The sequence below is a fragment of the Neofelis nebulosa genome, chromosome 5 (genome assembly GCF_028018385.1).
Source record: "Neofelis nebulosa isolate mNeoNeb1 chromosome 5, mNeoNeb1.pri, whole genome shotgun sequence".
Lineage (NCBI taxonomy): Eukaryota > Metazoa > Chordata > Mammalia > Carnivora > Felidae > Neofelis > Neofelis nebulosa.
The window spans coordinates 156866474-156884832 of record NC_080786.1 but is presented as its reverse complement, the minus strand read 5'-3'; the positions used below and the strand labels follow the sequence as shown (position 1 = coordinate 156884832).

At 45.3% G+C, this 18359-nt stretch overlaps 1 protein-coding gene across 3 annotated transcripts in view; it reads left to right on the top strand.

Annotated features, from left to right (window-relative positions):
* HSF2BP (heat shock transcription factor 2 binding protein) overlaps positions 1-18359 on the top strand; it is a 94140-nt gene that overhangs the window by 32911 nt on the left and 42870 nt on the right. The window lies entirely within an intron of this gene.

Here is an 18359-nt window from a genome sequence, read left to right as displayed (position 1 = left end):
GCACTTATAGGACTCGGGTCCTCGTTTCCTCACTGACTGGCCTGTGGGGCTGTCTCAGCTTCCTGGGCTGACGGAGTTTCTGATCCTGTGAGGCACCCGTCTTCAAGGTCCAGTGGCTCACTGAGTCCTTAACCTGGAAGCTCTCAGACTTCCTCTTCCGCTGCCAGCCAGAGAAAATGCTGTACGTGGATGGGCTCGGGGGTGTAGCTTAGGCATAACTGGATAAACTCCCTTTTGATAAGCCAGAGGCACCCAATTAGTAACCTCAGGTAGGTGTGCCGAGACTCTCTGCCGTGTAACTGAACGTGACCGGGGTGTTATGTGTTCAGCCTGGGGGTCAGGGCAGGAGGTCTTGGGCCATTTTAGGATTCTGCCTCCTACACTGTTCATTCTGAGCGGTGGCTTTCCTCCTTGGAACATTTCGTTGTCTCTGTCATCTTGGCGTGGTGTCTCTTGGTTATCTTTTCCCATGTGAGTTGGGATTTTTCCTATTTTTTTGTGTGCTGAGTAATTTTGGGTTGTACTGTGGATATTTGAATATTATATTTTGAGACCCTTGGTCTTTTTTAAACTGTGGAAAATGTTGATATTTTTGTTGGAGCAGACAGCCTGGTTGGGTTCAAGGGACAGGTTCTCACCTGCCTCCTCTGTATTGTGTTTTCAGCGCCCTTTGCAGTTTCAGAAAGCCTTCGCAGGACAGCTGGGTCTGCCCCTCCCGTGTACCACCCGCGTCAGCCTAAAACCCTGGTGATCGCTGGCAATTTAGTTCTCAGGCTGGGGTATGCTCTTTCTGATTAGATTCACACGTGCCTAGCTTGGCGTGAGGCCGGGGTTTACGAACCACCTTGCGGGGTCACTCGCCTGAGCTCTTGAACTCTCCACGGTGTGCTTGGTACTTGTTGGTTACCCAGGGCTCCCCTTCCAGCCCTTCGCCTGGAGTGCCGGCATTCCGCGTGCCCTGCTGCGTCCTGTGCTTCTGCAGCTGTGCCCGGCAGCAGGGGTTCAGAGGGTCACAGTTCCTTCCGGCGGTGAGGAAGATTTCCTGCCCACACAGTGGGAGTTATTTGGGGGCCCCGCTGCCGGCAGAGCCCCTTCCTACTGCTCGAGCCCGACAAGAGGTCTTCCGGTGCGCGTTCTTACGCGAGTCACTGCCACGCCTGGGCTTGGGGGCTGAGTGGTGAACTCGCTGCGTGTTTGGTGGTTCTTCTAACTCTGGACTTGTGCCCGGTCTGTCTGCTGCTGTTTCCTTTCCAGGGGCTTCACATCGCTGCTCCGTGTATTCTGTTCAGAATTCATAGCTGCGTTCAGTGGAACCAAGAGGGTGGGGCACGTTTACCCCCATCTTATCTGGAACCAGATTCTTGACTCTGCTCCAGTATTTTATACTAACAAATACATGTCCGCGAGTGATACATATAATACAACATAACATGTAACTTGTATAGTTCTGTGTATATTTTTGCGAGTTGTCTGTGCCCGTAGTTAATTCCTTTGAAACATCTTGCACCAAAAAGATGTAACATTTGGATTATCTTATCCCAGATTGATGGACATTAGGTTATTTTCAGGTTTTACTCTGCAAATGTAATAGTGTAGTGAACATCTTTGGCAAATATCTCCTTGCTAACCTGTGTGAGGCTTTCTTTCTCTAGGAGTTTTCCCAAAAATGCAACGTTTGAGAAGTAAGACGTGCACACTTTTAGTTTGATAAGACGCTGCCAGATGGGTCACCAAAGTACACACTTCTACCCACAGGGCATCAGAGTTCTGTGTCTCCCACACCTTCCTCAGCACTTCACTGTTTATTATTTTCTAATAAAGGATATTTGTATTATCTACATCCGTCTGCCTGTCTTTAGGTGTATATTACTGGTAAGGTTGAAACTCTTTTCACTTTTTCGTAACATTGTTTCTCCTGTGAATTACTGTTCATGTCTCTTGCCTGTTTTCTGTTGGGTTGTATTTTTCATAATGACTTGCTGTTTTTTTGTGTTCTGGATACTACACCGTTGTCTCTCATGCCTCTGTGGTCCGTACAAGGTCAGTGTTTGGGGGCCAGTTAGCCCCCTCCTGCACTTCCGAGGCAAGGCTTTGTACAGGGTCTGTGTGTCTTCTAGTCTCTCTGGTTCCAGTACGTGAAGCTCTGGGCCTTTGCATGTTAGGCAGCCCCTGTCCTGCACTGGGAGATGGGCAGACTTGCGTTCAGAGACGTTTGCTTGACTGCTTGGCAGTTTTTCACCTGACAGAGAGCAAAGCCTGGAGCAAAAGTGGATAGACTGTTCGCCTCAGACCTGCTTGGGATCTCAGCCTGCACCAGCCTCTTGTGGGTCTCCTCACGTTATCATTTTTGGCTGTCTTCTGATTTGTGTGCCATTTGTTCATGCTTTTCTTCACTGCTAACTCGTGACCTTGAGTCCTCTGGAACCAGGACCTTTTTTGTACTGTAAGTAAACTTTTCTTTTTGGCCTCTCCTTGTCTTGACTGTAACTTGCCTCTATCCTGGAAAGTTTGCTTTCCTTTCTGCTTCTGTGGCTAAAGGCTACTCATTTTCAGCAGCTTGGGTGCCTTAGACCCAGAGAAGGGGATTTTTTTTTAAAAGATTTGAATCTTTTAGAGCAGTTTTAGTTTCACAGCAAAATTTACTGGAAAATACGGAGATTTTCCATATACTGTGTCCCAACACATACATAGCCTTTTCCACTATCAGTATCATTCACGAGAATGTTTTTTTTTTGTTTTTGTTTTTGTTTTGTTTTTTTTTTTTTGCCAGCAGTGAACCTGCACTGACACAACATAGTCACCCAAAGACCATAATTTACCTAAGTTTACTCTTAGTGTTGCACATTCCGTGGATTGGGGCTAATGTATTATGGCATATGTTCATTAACAGTATACAGAGTATTTTCACTGCCCTAGAAATCTTCTGTGTTCTACCTGTTCGTTTCTTACCTGCCCCAGCCCCTGACAGTTCTTGATCTATGTATTGTCTCCATGGTTTTGCCTTTTCCACAGTGTCATACAGTTGAAAGCCTTCTCAGACTGGCTTCTTTTACTTAGTAATAATCTTTTAAGGTTCTTTCATATCTTTTCATGGCTTTGAGTTTTTTGAGAGTTCTTTGTATATTTTGGATAATATTCTTATATCAGCTATGTCATTTGCAAGTATTTTCTCTCAGTCTGTGGCTTGTCTTCTTCATCTCTTGACATGGTCTTTCACAGAGCAGAAGCTCTTAATTTTAATGCAGTCTAGCTCATCAAGTATTTGTTTTACTGGACCTCTGGTGTTGTGTCTACATGAGGCATCACCATGTATGGGTCATAGGTGTTCTCCTGTGTTACACCCTGGGAGCCGTATAGTATTTTATTTTACAATTAGGCCTGTGATTCACTTTGAGGTAATTTTTGGGAAGGGTGTAATGTCCATGTCTAGATTTATTTTTTTGCGTGTGGATGTCCACTTGTTCTAGTACCACTTGTTGAGGAGACTGTCTTTGCTCCATTGTGTTGCCTTTGCTCCTTTGTTGAAGATCAGTTAACTATGTTTGTGTGGATCTATTACTGAGCTCTTTATTCTGTTCCATTGATCTACTTGTCTGTTCTTTTTCCAGTATCACATCATCTTGATCACTGTAGCTTTGTAGTGAGTCCTGAAGTCAGGTGATGTTAGTCCTACAACTTTGTTGTTATTCAGTATTATGTAGGCTATTCTGGGTCTTTTGCCACTCTATGTAAACTTAGAGTCAGTTTAGTGATACCCACAAAACAACCTGCTGGAATTTTGATTGGGATTGTGGTGAATCTAAAGATCAAGTTGGGAAGAACTGACATCTTCACATTGAATCTTCCTATCCATGAACATGGAATATCTCTGTCTGTATGTCTTCCTTCCTTCCTTCCTTCCTTCCTTCTTCTCCTTCTCTCTCTTTTCTTTCTTTCCTCCATTTATTTAGTTCTTTGATTTAATTCATCAGAGTTTTGTCATTTTCTACATATATATCTCGTATATATCTTGTTAGATATATACCTGAGTATTTAATTTGTAGGGGGTGCTAAATGTGAATGATATTGCATTTTTTATTTCAAATTCTACTTGTACATTGTTGGCATATAGGAAAGCAGCTGACTTTTGTATGTCAACCTGGTATCCAAAACCTTGCTATAATCTTATTAGTTCTGGGAGGCTTTTTTGGTTGATTCTTCCAGATTTTCTACATAGATGATTATGTTACCTGGGAACAAAGACAGTTTTATTTCTTTCTTCCCAATCTGTATATCTTTTACCATATTTTCTTAACTTCCTGCATTAATAGGGACTTGCAGCATGATGTTGAAAAAGAGTGGTGAGAGGGGACATCCTGACCTTGTACCTGATCTTAGTGGAAAACATTTGAGTTTCTTACCATTAAGTATGTTAGCTATAGGTTTTTTGTAAATACTGTTTATCAAGTTTGTCAAATAAACTATTCCTAGTTTACCGAGAGACTTTTTTCATGGATGAATGTTGGATTTTGTCAAATGCTTGTTCTGCATCTATTGGTATGATTTTGTGATTTTTTTTTTTTTTTTTAGTCTGTTGATATGATGGATTATAGTAATTGATTTTTGAATATTGAACCAGCCTTGGATACCTAGGTTAAATCTCACTTGGTCGTGGTGTAAATTCTATTTATACTTTTTTTATTTCAGTTTGCTAATATTTTTATTAGCAAATTATAATTTGAGGGTTTTTCCATCTATGTTCATGAGAGGTATTGGTCTGTAGTTTTCTTACAATGTCTTTGTCTGGTTTTGGTGTTTGGGTAATGCTGTTCTCAAAGAATGAGTTAGGAAATATTCTCTCTGCTTCTCTCCTCTGAAAGAGATTGTAGAGAATTGGTATAATTTCTTCCTTAAACATTTGGTAGAATGGACCAGTGAACCCATCTGGGCCTGGTGCTTTCTGTTTTGGAAAGTTATTATTTTCTCAATTTCTTAATAGATAAGGGCCTATACAGATCATCTGTTTCTTCTTGTATGAGTTTTGGCAGATTGTGTCTTGTAAGGAATTGATTCATATTATCTAGGTTATCAAATTTGTGGGCATGGAGTTGTTCATAGTATTAGGTTATTATCCTTTCAATTTCCATGGGATCTGTAGTAATGTCTCTTTTTATTTCTGATATTAGTAATATGTATTCTCTGTCAATTTTATTGTTCTTTTCAAAGAAACAGTTTTGGTTTTATTGATTTTTCTCTGCTGGTTTCCTATATTAAGTTTCATTGATAATCTTTTTCTTTTTTAATCTTTATTTTTTGTTTTTTGAAACAGAGAGAGAGAGCGAGAGCATGGGGGGAGAGGGGCAGAGAGAGAGGGAGACACAGAATCGGAAGCAGGCTCCAGGCTCTGAGCTGTCAGCACAGAGCCCAACGCGGGCCCAAACCCTCAAACTGTGAGATCATGACCTGAGCCGAAGTCGGACGCTTAACTGACTGAGCCACCCAGATGCCCCTTTAATGTTTATTTTTGAGAGAGAGAGACAGAGAGAAAGCATGAGCAGGGGAGGGGCAGAGAGATAGAGATACACAGAATCTGAAGCAGGCTCCACGCTCTGAGCAGTCAGCACTGAGCCCGAGGCAGGGCTCAAACCCACAGAGCATGAAATCATGAAGTCTAGCTGAAGTCAGACGCTTAGCCGACTGAGCCACCCAGGTGCCCCAAAATATTTTTAAATTTTTCTTGAGACTTCTTTAATTTGTGTTATTTAGAAGTGTGTTCTTTAATCTCCAAGTATTTAGGGATTTTCCAGTTATTTTTCTGTTACTAATTTCTAGTTGCATTCCATTGTGGTTGCAGTGATGTCAAAGTCTCCAGCTGTAAGGTGGATTCATCTATTTCTCTTTGTAGTTCTATCATCTTTTGCCTCACTTAGTTTGACACTCTGTTGTTAGGTGCATATATGTTAACAATTGTTATGTCTCTTTGGAGAATTGACCCCTTTATTGTTATGTAATACCCTTCTTTTTTTTAAGTTTATTTATTTAGTTTTGAGAGACAGGGCATAAGCAGGGGAGGGGCAGAGAGAGAGAGGGAGAACGAGAATCTCAAACAGGCTCCACACTGTCAGTGCAGAACCTGATGCGGGGCTCAATCTTACGAACTTCGAGATCATGGCTTGAGCTGAAATCCAGAGTTGGACGCTCAATTGACTGAGCCACCCAGGTGCCCCTGTGCAATACCCTTTTTTATCACTGATAATTTTCGTTGCTTTGAAGTCTGCTTTTTCTGAAATTAATTGAGCTGCTCCTGCTTTCTTTTGATTAGTGTTAACATGGTATATTTTCCTCCATCCATTTATTTTTAATCTATATTTATTTTTATATTTAAAGTAGATTTCTTGTAGACTGCCGATGGTCGAGCTGTGTCTTTTGATCCCCTGACGATCTCTGTCTTTCTGTTGGTGCACTTGGACCCTGGACATTCACAGAGGTAACTGGTGGAGTTGGGTTACTGCCTGCCATCCTTGTTTCTCTGTCGCCCTTGGTCTTTGTCCTGTTTTTGTCCTGCACTCTCTTTCTGCCTTTCATGGTTTTAACTGAGCAGGTGATATGGTTCCATTTCCTCTCCTTTCTTAGCATCTCAGGTTACTTCTCTTTTACCTTTTTCGGTGGTTGCCCTGCAGCTTGCCGTACATTTACAGCTAATCCTGATCCCCTTTCGGATAACGCTGCCTGCCGCCAGGTACAGGGGCCCCTTATGGTAACACCACCATCCCGCTCCTCCCTCCCGTGCCTCGCACAGTGCCGTCGTTCATTTCACATACATACTCCTCAGTCACCGCGACTACCCTCCTTGCTGTTACTATGAACGAACTGCTGTTAGATCAAGTAAGGAAAAGAGAAATACAACTTGTAACTTTTCCTTCAGTGACTTATGTTCCTTTAAGGAGATTTTAACGTTTCTTGCAAGGCAGGTCTACTGGCAACAAATTATAATTTTTGTTCGTCTAAGAAAGTCTTTGTTTCTGTTTCATTTTCTAAGGATACTTTCACTGGATGCAGAATTCTGGGGGTTTTTTTCTTGTTGTTTTGTTTTGTTTTTTCCCTTCTCAACCCTTTAAAAATTTCACTGTCCTCTCTCTGTGCTTGCGTGGCTTCTGTAGAGAAGCTGATGGGATCTCGTCTCTGGTCCTGTAGGTGAGGTGTTCTTTTCTCTGGCTCCTTTCAGGACTTTTTCTTCCTCCTTGATTCTCTGCAGTTTGGCAGTGCTGTGCCCAGGGGCACTTGATTTTTGCACTTACCCTGCTTGGTGTCCTCGGAGCCTCCCAGATCTGGGGTCTGGTGTCTGATGTCAGGGTAGGGAATTCTCAGCCATCGTTGTTTCAAGCATGTTTCTGCAGCTTTCTCTCTCTCTTCTCCTCCCGGATTTCCGCCGCCCGGAGGTTACACGTCCCTTATCGTCCCACAGTCCTTGGGTGTTCTGTTTGGGTTTTGTCTTTGTTCCCTTTGCTTTTCAGTTCTGCAGCTTTCTGTGGCTGCGTCGTCCAGCTCAGAGATGCTTTTGCCAGCCATGTCCAGCCCACTAGGAAGCCCATGAAAGGCATCCTCTATTTCTGCCACAGTGGTTTTGTGTCTAGAATTTCTTTCTGGTTCTTCCTCAGGATTTCCATCTCTCTGCTTACGTTTGCCCGTCTGCTCTTGCGTGCGGTCTGCTTTATCCATCAGAGCCCTTAGCGTATTCGTCATGGTTGTTCTGAATTCCTGGTCTGACGACTCAGGCATCTCGGCCGTGTCTGGCTGTGTTGCTTGCTTTGCGAATGGGTTTTTTTTTTTTTTTTTTTTTTTTTTTTTTTTTTTTTTTTTTTTTTGCCTTTTGCCTTATGACTTTTTTTCTCGATAACCAGCCAGGTGACCTGGGTAGAAGGAAGTGCTGTAAACAGCCTTTTAGTAACATGGTGGTGAGATGTCACAGGGAGGACACATTCTGCAGTCCCGTGACACGGGCTCAGTCTTCCAGTGAGCCTGGGCCTCTGGACTGCGAACTTCATGAGTGTTTCTCAGCTTTTTCCTCCCCTGCCCTCCCCCCACCCCCCTGCCTGCCCTTCCCTTCCCTTCGGTCTTGAATGTCTCAATCGTGTTTGCGGTGATGCTTTCAATGCTCTGATGTCAAGGCTGCTTGCCTTTCTCAGTTCCAGAGATGCTGCTGCTCTCTACCGTGAATAACCCAGTCTTGCCGCCACGCATTTCAGCCTCTGACATGGCAGAGCCCACTGCGGCGCTCAGGTACATATCCTCTCTGTTCCTGTTCCCTCCTCATTGCCCCTTAAGCTCCTGTTCCTTCTGACTGTCACCCTCCCTGGCCAGCTTGCCTTCTGTCGCACTCACCGGGATCCCGTTGTGGAACACACCAGGTTTCTACTTGCCTGTTGGCAGTCACAGGCCCCCCCTACCCCCCCTTTTCCTGATGCTCCAGCCTTGGACCGGCCATGGGCCTTCTCCTTTCCTACGCCAGGGCTGCTCAGTGATGCTTGACCAGAAGGTTCCCAGTGCAGCCATGCCATCTCACCCTTTCCTGGTCTGAAGCCCCTGCCGGGCCCCTGTCAGTGTCCTCCCCAGTCTCCGCTTTGGTCTTCAGAGTGGCCAGGTCAGACTTCAGACTCTTTGTGACCTTGACCACTTCACCGTTCCTCGGTCCCTTGCAGATGTGTTCCCAGCAAGTGGCTTTCCTTCCTGCTACCCAGGGAGCATTGGGGGGTGGGCGTGACCTTACTTATGGCGGCTGCCTCATTTATGCCCACCCACTCTCTTTCTTCTCTGTGTGTCAGAGGAACCTGTGGCCTTCTGGGATTTTGGGTGACTGGTCCTTCTGCCTCTGGTTTTGATCAGCTGCCCTCTGCGATTTTGCTCAGTTGGTCGTCATCTCTTGCTTCGGCATTTTCAAATCCTCCCTCTCTGCTGGCCCTTATCAGCCTTTTTGCTCCCATTTGTGCTGTGACAACCTTCATCCAGGCCCATTTGTCAGCTCTGCTGGAGTTTGGGTGGCCTTGGGTTTACCTGACATAACACGAAGGGTGGTGTCTCATGGTGCCTCGTTCCTTTTGCTTCCTCTTGAAGTCCCTGTGGGCCCCGTGGGCCACTGGCCTTGTAATAGACTTGATCCTACTGTGGGACCCAGTAGGTCTCTTGGGTGGCACACACCCACAGGGTGACAAGTGAGACATTCTTGTGACTTGGCCTTGGTGAGTTCTTTCAGCGTCCTGTCCTCTCAGCTTGTGTAATTTCTCACTTGTCCTGGCTTATCTGCCTGTTTTGGGGGAAGACCCTTTTTTAACTCCAAATCTGGAAACTTCCTATATCTGGTAGCCAGACGCACCGGCGGCTGCTGGGCCTCCCGAGGTGCTTTGTTCTGTTCCGGCAGGATGGCCGGACTGCCGTTTGCTATAGTGGTGTATCTCGTGAGCCTTGGCATCTGGGCCTCCGAGGGGATCGCCTTCCTGCTGCCCCAGCCAGGACCGCCTTCCCTGTGGGTATTTGTCATGTCCTCACACGGCAGCCTCTCAGCCTCTCAGCCCAGGCCGGCCCTCCACCAGGCTCCGTCAGCCAGGGCGGGGGAGGTCAGCGCTACCAGCGGCCGGCAAGCCGCAGGGGCTCCCGTCCACCTCTTCTCCGGCACTTCCGTTATCACCTGGCAGTCCGTGCGGGCCGGGTCAGCAGCCCCCGTCGCCACCGGCACCAGCTCTCGTCCTCCACCTCCAGCTTCAGGTCACGCGGGCAGGCGCGCGGCACCTGGCGCACCCTGCCGTGTCCGGCTTGTACCCGGACCTTGGGGCCGCACAGGCCAACGTGCACCGCGCTGGCACTCAGCCTGCTGTGGTGGACGCTGAGCCTCTCCTGGTTGGGTCTTGTCCCTCCCCACCGCTTGTAGCGTGACACGGGGCGTTGTCGTTCTTGACACTCGAGAGCTGGACCGACAAAATCTTTGTTTCACGTGGGGGGTCTGGATTCCAGGAATCAGAGTAACTTGGGCCTTTCTAAGTACCTTCTATTTCTTTTGTACTTAACTTTCTCAGTAACTGATTGTCATTGCCTTGCATCGTGGTTTTACCAATCCTATCAAACAGACCATGTGAGGCCTTTTAGCATCTTGTCGTAGCTGCTACTTAGGGCCACTGAACGGGTTTGCTGGAGGCCCCGGGTTCACGGTGGCTCCCCAGCTGGCGAAAGGGGACCTCAGGCAGGGCAAGCTATTGGAGGTTGCAGGGGTGGGGGGACTTCTCCGCATTCCCGAACAAAGACCACTGGTTCTCAGCGGAACCCATCCCCAGGTTTGGGGTTCATCTGCAATCTCCAGGAAGGGGGTGTGGTTACTCGGGACCAGCCATAGGTCATCGGCACAGCATGTTCCACGGTTCAGGGCCCGGGGAACATACGGTGTTTACGGTCAGGGAAGGCTGGAGAGCACAGAAGCTCCGCAAAGGCGTTTTTCGCCCAGGCACATGGAGGGACGATTACAGAAGCACCTTTGCAGTAGGGGATGTACTTGGCCCCGCTACTTGAAGTTGTTTGTTGGTCCACTTGACGGCTTCCCGGATGTCATCGGCAGGGTTTAGTCAGTGAGAAGTCTTGTACCTGCAGTCTCCCAGGTGCAGAGATTTCCTCTGGTGCAGAACCAGCTTGTGATTTCTGCAGAAAACCAGTTCATACTTTATGGCCACACTAGCATTATTATGTTTTGGAACGGATGCAGTCTTGCGTGGTCATAGCTACATTTGCAGAGCTGAGCCTCCTTGAGTGATGATTCCCCATCCTAAGGACCATTGGGCTGATTTTTCCCTTGGAATCCCAGTTTCCAAAGAGGAGAGAACTTGGAAGGTGAGAACCCAGACTGTACTTTATAAAGATGGTTCTAGAAGCATTTCCCCCAAATGTCATAGTGGCCGTGTTTTAGGACTACACTTAGGACTCTCAGCTTGGAGAGGGAACTCTGCAGGCACCACAGTACACTCAGTGGATGCATTGCTCATCTCTCCTCCCTTTGCTGGAAACTTCTGGGTGCCACAGACCGTGCTTCAGCTCTGTATTCCCAAGGCCTGATACACAGAAGGTACTCAGTAAATGATGCTAAATGAGCAAAGGAGGCAGACATTCACTCTCTAGGGTCTGGTTATACCTGTTTGTTGTTAAAGTCGTACAGAGTGTAACCAGCATTTGGGTGAGCTGAAACCTTCACATAAGGAACGGCTTAATTCCAGTTGAAAAGAAATCTTCAAACGTGATTGCGTTTTCTTAATTGTTACTAAACTTTATTAATCCTAAGTAGTAGGAAAGCTATTGTTATTATTTTGTTTAGTGTTTATTTTTATTTTTGAGACAGAGACAGAACATGAGCAGGGGAGGGACAGAGAGGGAGACACAGAATCCGAAGCAGTGTCCAGGCTCTGAGCCGTCAGCACAGAGCCCGACGTGGGGCTCGAACCCACAAATCGAGAGATCATGACCCGAGCCGAAGTCAAGACGCTCAACCGACTGAGTCACCCAGGTGCCCTAGGAAGTTATTATTATGGACATTACAGCGTATTTCTAGGATGGTGGTTAATGGTTAAATATTTTGAAGAGGGACATACATTGGAGGACAAAATCTTAGGTTATGTTCAAATTCCTTAGAGTTGGCAGCATTTCCAGATATTAACAAAGGTCAACAAAGCTTCTAAAATGTTTCTAACATTTGGGGCCTGGGAGCTACTATATTTTATTTTTCAGGCGGTAGAGCTTGCAGCCACAAAATGTGTAACACTCAGTGAATTAGTTAAATGCTAAGTTTTCAATTGGTAGGTGGTAGTTTGAATATAACCTTGATTTTTCTTAAAGGCATTTTAAGGGTTTCAGCCTACCCAGTTTGATCATTCTATGTACACTTTTTAAAAAAACAAAAAAAACCTATATTTGGCATTTTCATTAAGAAAAAGCAAATAATGTAATACACATATGGGCAAAAGAGATCATCAGGCAGTTCACAAAGGAAACACTGGCAAGCTTCATAAATATGGAAAAAGATTCTTGGCTTCAATCATAATGCAAATTATTACCATTATGAGATAACTTCATTCTATCTCATTGGAAAAAATCAGTGTCTGACAGTTAAGAGCTGTGGAGAGATGCGAGGCCTGAGAATGCTTACACCTGTCCGCTGCTGGTGGGAGGGAGACGAAGGCAGGTGGGCAGCATCTGTTGAGGTTAATATGCTTATGCCTGGAACAGGTAATCCCCTTTTGCGCACATACTCCAGAAAAAGTTTTAGCTGTAAACACTAGGACACTAGTGCAGAAATGTCATGGCATCTGCATTTGTAATAGCACGTACTAGGAATGATCTAAACCTTTGTCAGCTACAGAATAGGTAGAGTGTGATTAATTCACGTGAAAATACTATTCAAGTCAATGCGGACAAACATCTCACTGTGGTGTGGAATATTACGGCACGGTATGCTGCCACCGATACAGACACGGAAGATGGGATTGTCGGGCTCTGCACGTGTGCTGTGAAAATGTCTAAAAGTGCGTGGCTGTGTCATGGGACAAATGGAGGTAAGGTATGCATTTAGACAGACTTCACAAAGGGGATTTGACTGTGGTGATAAGATTTTTTTTTCTTAACCAGGGAGGTGGGTATTGTATCGTTCTTTCTATCTTTTCTGGGCCTTTAATGCTACACAGTAGGTAAAAATTAATCTGTAGACATTTGGTTAGGGTTACATACGCTGATTTGCAGGTTCTAACTTGATAGGGGGGCGCAGAATCTAAAACAAGCAGATTATGTATTTAATTACTGTACTTACTGGAAAAAAGAAACAACCAAACAATCCTAAAATGTGTATGGAACCGCAAAAGACCCTGACTAGCCACAGTGACCTCGGAGAAGGAAAGCAAAGCTGGAGGCATCGCATTTCCAGATTTCAAGTTATATTACAAAGCTGTAGTTATCGACGCAATGTGGTACTGGCACAAACATAGACACGTACATCAATGGAACAGAAATGAACCCACAACTATACGGTCAATTAATCTTTGACAGAGCAGGAAAGAATATCCAATGGAAAAAAAAGACAGTCTCTTCAGTAAATGGTGTTGGGAAAACTAGACAGCGACATGCAAAAGAATGAAACTGGGCCACTTTCTTACACCAGACACAAAATAAATTAAAAATGGATGAAAGACCTAAATGTGAGACAGGAAACCATCAAAATCCCAGAGGAGAATGCAGTCAGTGAGGTCTTTGACATCAGTGGTAGCAACTACTTTCTAGATATCTCACCAGAGGCAAGGGAAACAAAAGCAAAAGTAAACTATTGGGACTTTGTCAAGATGAAAATCTTCTGCACAGCAAAGGAAACCAACAAAACTGAAAGGCAACCTGCTGAATGGGAGAAGATATTTGCAAATGACCTGTCTGATAAAGGGTTAGTATCCAAAATATAAAAAGAACTAGTAGAACTTACCACCCAAAAAACAATCCAATTAAAAAATGGGCAGAAGACACGAACAGGTGTTTCTCCAAAGAAGACATCCAGGTGGCCAACAGACGCATGGATAGATGCTCAGTGTCACTCATCATCAGGGAGATGGAATCCAAAACCGCAGTGAGCTACCACCTTACACCTGTCAGAATGGCGAAAATCAACAGCACAAGAGACAAGTATTGTCAAGGGCGTGGGGAAAAGGGAAGCCTTGCGTTGTGCACTGTTGGTGGAAATGCAAACTGGTGTAGCCACTCTGGAAAACAGTATGGGGTTCCCTGAAAAAGTTAAAAATAGAACTACCCTGTGATCCAGCAATTGTATTACTGGGTATTTACCCAAAGGATACAAAAATACTGATTCAAAGGGGTACATGCATCCCGACGTCTATAGCAGCATTATTTACAATAGCCAGGCTAGGAAAGCAGCCCAAATGTCCATCGATGAATGAATAAAAATGTGGTGTGTGTGTGTGTGTGTGTGTGTGTGTGTGTGTGTGTAATGGAATATTATTCAGCCTTAAAAAAGAGTGAAATCTTGCCATTTGCAACAACATGGTTGGATCTAGAGAGTATTATGCTCAGTGAAATAAGTCAGAGAAAGACAAATACCGTATCTCACTTATAGGTATGGAATTTAAGCAACAAAACCAGCACAGGGGAAAAGAAGAGAGGCAAAGAAAGAAACAGCCTCTTAATTGTAGACAGCACGCTGCTGGTCACCAGAGGGGAGGTGGGGATGGGTGAGATAGGTGATGGGGCTTAAGGGGGGCACTTGGGATGAGCACCAGGCGATGTATGGAGGTGTCGAAGCACTATATTGTACGCTTGAAACTAATACTACGCTGCATGTTAACTGGGATTTAAGTAAAAGCTTAAAAATATTTACTAGGACAGGTACTTGCTCCTACAGTTGGCCCATGGCAAATGCTCAGTGAGATTTCAACAACTATGTATATGTTGGTGGGCCTCAGACTGCCAGTTTCTGTGCATTGTTTCGTCTGAAGTACGGTGGTGAGGCTCTGCCGTTTGCCTCTCTCGGTTAATATGTGCGGTCTCTTATAAGCATTTTATTGCTCATTGTTCCCTAGCTTTACTTGACGGTGCTAATTTGGCTACTTTTGGTTTTAGTCCAGATGACCAGTCGGGGCTTTTGTTTCCTGAGGTTATGCCTTTTTGTTTATTTTTGTTGTTGGCTTGTTTTGAAGTGTTGGGTGTCTCTGTTCTTTGTTACTTCCAGTTGTCATTTCTTTTAAGATGAGCAAGGTAATCCAGGAGTGTCACCTTTACTTGTAATGACTCAGCCTGTCCGTCAGACTGTCAGGAGGGCTTCCTGACTTCTTATCAGGCCGATCTATGCAGCCCGGCCTGGGGAAGCTAGGCGGAAAGAGTGGGTTTGCCAGTGTCTCTCTCGTAGCCTGGGTTTCAGTCCTCTCTCTGTCGATATCAGATGTGTCTGCAGTTCCCAGCCTTTGGAGCCTTGGCATCTGTTTGTAACGAATCTTCTGCTTAGCTTTGTGGAAGGAAGCAGAATCTGCCTACCTTTTTTGTCACTGGAGGGAAGTCGGACTCCTGGTACTACAGCAGTTTGGGAGATGACATTTACTTTTAATACCTCAGTGCCAGAAGAGTCGATGGTGCAGTTTCTCTTGACTTTGCAGTTGGAAACTTGATACGTTATTTACAAAATATTTGTGGTTAGAATAGAAATCTTGGAACAGAAGGTTTTCTGGGTTTGTTGTTTGCTGAGTCCCGTGTGACCTTGGAGAAGTCTCCGGTCTTCTGTGAGATACAGCCTGGCAATGACATGAGATCACTGCGATTACGTTTGTTCCCATCTTAGCTGCCTCTGGATGGCTGATTTTGACCAAATACGAATTTTAAAGGTATTTATCAATTTTGTGAGTCGTTTTTGCCACCTTAAGTGGCAGTCAATGGAGCGTTTCAACTGGCTGTATTTCCTGGGTTTGCCCTGTATTCCAGCTGTCACTCACGTGCCGATTCTGCCTTTTAAGGTTTAAAGATTAGCTAGCTTAAAAAAAATAAAAAAGATTAGCTAGCTTATTTTCATTCTCTAAGGCAGGGGTCACAAACTTTATCTGTAAAGGGCCAGAGAGAAAATACTTTAGGCTTTGCGGGCCACATGGCCTCTGTAGCAGTGACTCGGCCGTGCTGTGGTAGCATATGGAAACGCGGGGACAGTACGTGTAATTTGGAGGAATTCCGACTACCCGTGTTGGTGATCTGAGAAAAGAACTTCTCTCTTCTTAGATTCCTGGGTTGGAGGCCTCAGAAAGTTCTAGTTAAAGTGCTGAATTTTCCTCATGAATACCGACATTTGAACCACTCTTAGTAACTCATTAAATAGATTACTAATGAATAGGTTTTGGATACGCGCAAACATTCGCGGGAAACCTTGAAAGGATTTGCAAGTTTGGCTCCTTTTGTGGCCCGTGAGAAGGTAGAGGATCATCATCTGAGAACTGGGCATCACTGCCCTGGAGGGCGCTAGTCTAGCGTTGTCTTCTGGAACTTGGTAGCATTACTTTGACTTTGCAAACACCCATGGGAATACGGGGAGAGAACACCTTGTCTCTGCGTGCTCGGCCCTGCTGGGGCTCTCAGTCCCTGGGGGTTGGTGCCCTTTCCATATTCAAACTGAGTGCTTACAGGCCCTGCAGCAGGCTGTGTGGCTGCAAAAATGAATACGCCACGGAGCTTAGAAACCAACTATTTTAACAGAAAACCGTGGTAAACATTTCTGTGGCGTGCATGTGAGCGTGTACCACAGTTGATTTAATTAGTCCCTTGTTAATGGACTGAATCGCTATTGATTTTCTTTTGCTTCAGGCTCCAATGTGTCTTGGCATGGCACTGTTACTGATCCCTTCTTTATTTAAAATGTTGACGTATTGCTTATTACGGAGTTTTTGCAGTGGTTTTGATTTTTTAAAAGTTTGCCGTACAGTACGTTAAAAAAAAAAAAATCTTGTTTGCTGACCGTTTTGGCACCCCTTGCATTTGCACCAAAGAAATGCCTTCTCTCTGCACCCTAGTGGGCCCTGCCGGGTAAATCTTCCAGCGTCTCCTGGACTTTGCAGGTTGTCTTTGTGGACTCTGGGTTCTGTTATCTCTTCCTGAAGGGAAAGAGTTTGTCCTAGCAGGCGGTTAGCTTTACCTGACTCTTCAACTCCGGCTCCCCTGAGGTGATCAACACACTCGGGGCCCTGTCCTTGGTTTTCCAGCCCCTACTGCTCACGGGGCCTCTTCAGGGCTGCCTTGTGGAGGCCCCGAGGCCAGGGCCACGGAGGTTTTGCCCTGCACTGTAGTGCTCCCGGGCGGCGTCCCGGGCCGAGTCCCCACCTGCCTATGCTCCCTCCTCCCCGCCTGTGCTCTGCTTGCTGTAGCTCCTTTAACTCCTCCTCTCTCTCTGTGTGGGGCCTCTCCTTACCAGCCTTGCCGCTGCCTCAGTTTCCCTTGAGTTTCACCATTTGATTGTTACCCTTTCACTTTTTGTAAGTTCTGGGTCCTCCTTTGAATGGGCTGGCCACTTGTAATACTCCATAGCTCCTTTATCTCGTTTCTTAAATTTATTTTTGTATTTTTCTTAATATTTATTTTTATTTCTGAGAGAGAATGTGTGCAAGTGGGGGAGGGGCAGAGAGAGAGAGGGGACAGAGGATCTGAAGCAGGCTCTGTGCAGACTGCAGAGAGCCCGATGTGGGGCTCGAACTCACGAACCGTTGGATCGTGACCTGAGCCGAAGTCGGACGCTCAACTGATTGAGCCCCCCAGGCGCCCCTCTTTTTGTATTCTCTGTACCTACTAAATATACCCATTTTCTGTTCTGTGGTTGACACTTCCAGGGTGTGCCAGTTCTCTCTGTAGAAAAATTCTGACTCTCATTGGTTCTTTGTGCTCTCACTTGTGACATCTCGTTTCTCATGGCTTTTGTGATTTTTGTCATGGACTCACATTTGTTGGTACTGTATTTGGGGCAGTTCTTTGAAGATCGGGTTGAGGGTTCTATCCCGGCTCTCCTTTGTCTTAAAATTATTGGCTTGTGGATTTTCAGGCCATCCACAAAGTGTGGATTCATGCCCAGCTTGACAGCTCACTCTCTCTGGTTTTCCGCAGGGCTCTGGGATCTGAGTCCCTGTCTCGCGTGGGTCTGAGACCTTTCCTTCTGTCCTGCTGCCCATAGCCACTGTGCTGCACCATAGCTGTGTGCTTCTGGAATCTGTCGTCACGCTTCCCTGAATTTGCACTCTCACCGAGTTCCTGGTCAGGGGTATTTTCCCTTCACTTCTTGCAAGCTCATCCATTCTTTCAGGGGCTTGCAAAATCTTTGTGTAGCTTGTTTTTTCTTTTCTTTTCTTTTCTTTTCTTTTCTTTTCTTTTCTTTTCTTTTCTTTTCTTTTCTTTTCTTTTAAATTGCTTTGCAATGTGAGGTTTTGGGATCTCTGTATTCTGCAGTATTACTAGAAATCTGTCTGACAGTTTTCCAGTTTTCATTAGACTCTAACTTAGCAGTTGTGGTCAGTTCTTACGATAGCTTCTAAGATCCTGATTAACTCTGGATACTGTCTTGTCGGTGTTAGAAATGGGGTTATGGCATTCTTCATCCTCATGCTGTGGATTAAACACATTTGTATGGCCTGAGTGGGCTACCCAGACATCTGGATAATTTCCATTGAATGAGAAGATAGGATTCAATTGTAAGCAGCTGAATTGAACTGTTGGCACACAGTATGCTTGTGAATTGAGGGTTGCCTGTGTGTAAATGCAGGACTGGTAATAAAAGAGATGACTGCATAAATCTGGTCTTGAGGTTTCCTGTGGGACCCTCTCTGCAGTCGTGTCCCTTGATT